At 32.7% G+C, this 6234-nt stretch overlaps 1 pseudogene; it reads left to right on the top strand.

Annotated features, from left to right (window-relative positions):
• The first annotated feature begins 391 nt into the window (after positions 1–391).
• LOC126772056 (uncharacterized) lies at positions 392–5970 on the top strand (annotated as a pseudogene).
• Positions 5971–6234: the final 264 nt, after the last annotated feature.

Below are 6234 nucleotides of genomic sequence, written 5' to 3'. Positions count from 1 at the left end.
TCTAGCGTTCTTTCCCGACGAGCTAACTTTTTACACACAATCAATGCATGACAAAATAATATTGTTAACGATTTCGCAGAAGATTATTGTTTTTATAATTATTTGAGCACATCTGTTATTTGTCGATGTATTTGTATGTGGTATACATACTTACTACTTATACAACTTTTTGAAGAACTCAAATAGGTTTTGGGTAGGTGTCAAATAAAAGATAACACGGTTTTATAAGAGCTCTTGTTAATTTTTATTAAATAAATTGGAAGATCAATAATTACACTAATACAAATGTTCTAATTGTTCTCCCTACCTGCCAGCTAAATCTCCATAACACGGATTTAATCCCCCAGAAACAGAAACATTGAAATATTTAAAAAAAAAAAATACTTGCACTATGAAGTCCATCAAGCACTCAATTCAAGAACTGACTGAACACTTCAACTCACGGATGGCTGAATTTCAAAAGACTCTTCAGAGTTCTATCCCAGCATCAAGTCCAACCACCAACATAGCGGCTCAGTTTAATACATTTAGAGTCTTTGTTTTAACTGCGTTGGAGAGCCTTCAGAAGCAAGTTGAACTCCTGTCAAAGCAATACATCCAAATGGAGTTAGTTAGTAGAAGGAAGATGCTCTTGCATGGAATTCCTGAAGAAGTAAAGGAGAATGTACCAACTGTGGTGTCGAGGGTTTTATCAGATCATCTCAAGTTGCCTGAGCTTACCATGGATAAGCTCAGCCGATGCCAGCGATTGGGTCAATCCACGCGAGATAAGCCTCGAGCTATTCTTGTCAAATTCCATGATGCGTTGCTTTGTAATAAAATCTGGTACTCGAAAACATCTCCAAAAATACAGGTGTGACTCTTTCGGAATTCCTTACTAAGAAGAGACATGAACTGTTTATGGCTGCGAGACGGAAGTTTGGAATATCTAAATGCTGGACGAAGGATGGTGCCGTTATTGTTACTGGGTCAGACGGTAAGCGCCATCGTATTGTCACAACAGCTGAACTTAATTCAATTAAATGCACACAAAATGATATTACTTTGGCTACTATTCCTGCTGCTATTCCCAGTACCAGTTCTGTAGACTCAATTGCTAAACCTACTAATATATATTTTGTTTTTTTTTTTTTTTTTTTTTTTTTTTTATTCATATATATTTTAACTTTTTATCCATTTTTATATATATTTATTTTTTAATTATTATTATTTTTAGTATTTTATACATACATATAATAGTTGGTTGTTAATATAACCAGCATGATTTCAAACACTCTCAGTTTAAGCGACTCGAAAGACAATAGTGAGTATCTTAGTACGTCACTAAGATAGTTTTCATAGTGCTTCTCTTCCACTAAACTCTCTTTTAGATTCAACTTTCTCCGGTTTCACTAGAAACTTTAATGTAGTGTATATAAATGCACAGAGTATACCTTCTCATTACCCCGATTTGCTGTCTTCCTTCGATAGTAAAAATATTCATGCCGTCCTTATATCCGAATCTTTCCTGAAACCCTGCTTACCTTCAACTTCTTACTGTTTGCCTGGCTTTCATCTGATCCGGAATGATCGTACCGGTAAAGGTGGTGGTGGAGTGGCAATATATCTCTGTAGTCATATCCCCTTTACTATTTTAAATAAATCTCCTACACAATACTGCGAGTCATCTAAATATATTTTTATTGAAGTCTTATTCGACCATCTCAAACTACTACTGGGCGTTTTTTATAGTCCGTCCCTTACTATTAATTATTTTGATAATTTTGAAAATTTGTTGGAACAATTTAGTGCGTCTGTTGATCACGCAATAATTATGGGAGATTTCAATACTTGTTTAATTAAAGATGATCAACGCGCCAAACGTTTTAAAAATATAATTAATAGCTGTAACCTTAATGTACTTCATACGAACGCAACTCATTTTTTTCCGAATTGTTTGCCATCGCTGTTGGACTTAATGGTTGTTTCCTCGCCTAGTCATGTTGATGCGCATGGTCAGCTTCCCGCTGAAGCCTTTTCTAACCATGACTTAATTTATTTATCCTATGGAATACGGCCTCCGCGGGCTAAGCCCGTAATATTTAGTATCTCCTTTTTATATGAAAATGCACTTACCTGTTCTCTTACAAAAATTCTTTCACCAAAGGTTGTCTGTTAGAGATCGCTATAAGCGATAAGACTGCCTTTGCGCACCATTTTTTTATTTTCTTTTTCTTTGATTGTTTCCTACTTCTCTCATCTAATGTATATGTTGTGCAAAAAGTGTTAAATAAATAAATAAATACTAACTAGTACCTCGGTAGGTATATATTAAACAGAGGTACTCTATTTATATATTTTATATATGAGGATATAGTAAAGATTAAAAAAACCGTATTGATTAATGTGAGATTGCTTCTGTCGAAAAATAAATGCTTCAAAAATGTATACTACGACGCGATCTCGATATCGATATACGATCTTCTTACAATTTATTATATTCATAAAATATACGAGATTTTATAAATCTTAATAACTATAAGGCTGGTCGCAGTTAAATAAATTTAGGCTTAGATATATAATGACCGTTTTTATAGTTATATGATTCACCTAAATTAAGCTAGGTGGCTCGCTTGAAAATTTTTAAATTATTTTTTACAAATTTTCGCCCGTGTATTCAAGGGAGGTATATAAGTTATAAATATAGTATAGTTCAGTCAGTAATAGTATCGTTATAATATTCTAATAATATTTTACTTCAGTTATTATTTGATCTAAAACATTTGAGAATGCATCGGTTGCGTACTGTCTCATGTGTAACGAAATCTTTTGTTTGATATTTATTGGGAGACAAATGTCGGGTACTTAGGTATCCTTAGTTCAAAAGAAACCATTTTAGTTATATCGTTACCTGCGTGGCGACGCCAATAGATCTTGTTTCGACTGTTAAAATTTAAACGTTATAAATTAAAATTAATCCTTATTCAGATTTGTTATCTATCTATAATAAGAAGCTATCACTTACAAATATTTTCGTAATTACCTTGATGGGGGTTGTTGTGCAGCTTGATGGGGGTTGTGTATAGGGAAATAAATTGCAATTTAAAATAAATAAATATTTCTTAGTAAAAGCTCACTAAGAAACTGTAAAATTATCGATTCGATTTTGTTTAGTAGTTCCAGCTCAAATAAGATTCCGATAGCAATTGTCAGCAGTTATTCAGAGTACCGTGCCTTTTAAATTGTCAATTCCAGGTATAAAATATAAGGTACATGTTTTGGGCTAAACTCGGTCGCTAAGCATTATTTTGTATAACAAGGCAACCTCAATAAACCTATTGTTTATTTCCTTATCCTATTGGATGCTCTTTTCTAGAACCAATGTTTTTACCTGTATCTTTTTAAACTAGTATTATACTAAAGTTAGTACTAAGCAATATAACCGATTAAGTCCAAATACAGTTAAATAAAATCATTTTCTGAAATGTTTGTTTAACCCTTATTATACAAATTTCATTATTTATTAATTATATTTTGTCTGAAAATATACATGTTTAATATAATATTTTCATTAAATCTATTAACAATAAATTTGAACGCAAACCTTTATTAATTAAAGAAATAAATTTAAGCGGGAGGCCTAGCCTATAAGGTCATGATTATTTTATGTTATGTGGGTAACTGTAATGCCGGAGAGACTACACCTTGAGTTCCCATTAATTTTTAGTCTATTTTTAAATCATTTGCAAAATAAAATTAAAAATAATGAGGTCTCATTGCATACCACTTTTTTATCCCTGTACATACTTCTATATTTGAAAATAGTGAATTAAATCTTTTCACGGTCTAGTAAAGCACTAATAAACAATAAAAATCATCATCAAACGGTGACGGTGAGCGGTAACTATAAGTAAAATTAAGTTGTCGGTACACAGGTTTACGTCATTGCTTTAAATAATAATCAGGCGCTCCAACAATGACGCTATAATTCTCACAAAGACCTTGCTCAATAATTCTTTACTCTGCAGTGAACTGTTTGACAACCGTTACTTGGTTTATAGGAGGGACAGAGATACTTCTAGTTTGCAGTGTAAAGAGGAAGGGGGAGTTTTAATTGCTATTAAGAAAACCATTAAATCAAAACGAGTTAAAGCCTGGGAAAGTAGTTGTGAGGATCTCTGAGTGGTCATGGATATTCCTGGATTACGTTCTGCTTGTCATGCAGCTTTCTGTGCAATGTATCTCCCTCTGCCAGTGCGCCGTTCTACACTAATGCTTTCTGGATCACTGCAATACAGTTTTTGAGCAATCGACAGACTCTCTTGTGAGTATTGTGGGAGATTTTAATTTAAGTAACATTGATTGGCAATTAGCAGAGAGTTCAAGCAATAATATTGTACCAGTACAAGTGAAATTTTGTTAGATTTTATTCATATCAATGGACTCAATCAGTTTAATTTTGTGAAGAACACTGCTGATCGGATACTAGATCTTATCCTCTCGACGAATTCTTTATGTTATATCAGGCAATCTGTTAACCCCCTTAAGTAATGTTGACCAACAGTATCCACCTCTTGATATTGTAATTCCCTTGAAAATTGTAACAAGGCTTCCGTATGAAAACATTAAAGCAAGACCAATTTTTCAGAAGGGAGATTATCTATCAATTTGTGAAAAATTAAAAACATAGACTGGGATGCTATATTTAGGGGACAGTTTGATGTGAATGGGATGTTACGGATCTTTTATGATACACTGAACGCAGTCATCAAAGAATTTATACCATTTCGTGTGCCTAAGAGTAACACATATACTGTCTGACTTAACTACAGATTTATTAAAATAATAAAAGTGAAATATAGGATAAGAATACGTTACAGAAAATATAAAAACCCGTTAGATGAAGTAGATTTAAAATATATTAGTAAAAAATGTGATAGACTAGCCACCGTATGCTATAATAATTAAATAAAATCTTTAGAAGATATGGAAAAACTACCACTTCAGATGCTACAGAAATTTGTAAGCTATTTTCAAATTACTTTTCCTCTGTCTATTATTATATTCTATTCAATTCAAACTATCTTAAATTATTAGAAAATTATAGTCTATAGTATATGTTTAAATCAGCCTGTTTTAGACGAAGATACTATACTTAAAAAACTAAAAAGTGTAGGTATCAATAAGGGTGCCGTTCCTGATGGAATTCCACCGATGTTTATCGTTGCATGCTCCTCTGAATTAGTTCACCCACTGTCAATAATTTATAATAAGTCTTTAGTGTCTGGGGTTTTTCCATCAGTGTGGAAAGTTGCAAAGGTGGTTCCTATTTATAAATCAGACGACAAAGAATCTATATTCAACTACAGACCAATCTCAATTTTATCAAAATTCGCAAAAATATTCGAATCATTAATTTGTCCTTACATCTATAAGCACCTCAAATTATATTTAAGCGATCATCAGCACGGATTTGTTGATTTCCGATCCACCGATTCAAATCTGGTTCCATTTACAGAATTATTAATTGGTGCAATACTCGGGCCATCAAGCTAATGTAATAAACACCGACTTCAGCAAGGCCTTTGATAAAGTTCCACACAATATTTTAATTTCCAAACTACGTGCTTACGGTATTTCTGGTTGTTTCCTAAAGCGATTGAGTTCATATCTACAAGACAGACAATTCTTTGTGGTAATGAATGGTTATGAATCGAATATACAAAAAATATCGTCAGGTGTTCCTCAAGGTTCCCATTTGGGACCAGTGTTGTTCAATTACTTTATTAATGATTTTCCAAACTGTTTTCTTTTCTCTGACGTTTTATGTTTGCTGATGATTTAAAGTTTGTCAGTGTAATTAAGTCAAATGAAGATCTATACGTTTACAAAGCGACATCAATAGGCTCATACTATGGTGCTGGTATGGTACTAGGCTCCCTCGCAGCTCGATCACACCATTCTGTCCACCTCTTAGAAAGACTGCGTTAGGTGCCAACTCTTCCTGTTCGAGATTATGTAAAGTGATAAATACTTGCAGTGATCAAATCGATCTACATTATGATTGAAATCAACTTGTACTGGCTTATCTTACTTTGATTAGTAAAATAACTACTTTTATAAGACACTTTCAGATATACATATTCTTGTTATTCATTTTTTTTTTTCGTGTATCGTAATTAAATTTTCGTTTATCTATGATTAGTGTTAAATGAATTTGCTGTAGCTACTTATTTCTTTTTATGTAATGTAAGT

Source organism: Nymphalis io, chromosome 11 (genome assembly GCF_905147045.1).
Source record: "Nymphalis io chromosome 11, ilAglIoxx1.1, whole genome shotgun sequence".
NCBI classification, from domain to species: domain Eukaryota; kingdom Metazoa; phylum Arthropoda; class Insecta; order Lepidoptera; family Nymphalidae; genus Nymphalis; species Nymphalis io.
The sequence above is the reverse complement of the archived record's forward strand: the minus strand, read 5'-3'. Positions and strand labels throughout refer to the sequence as shown.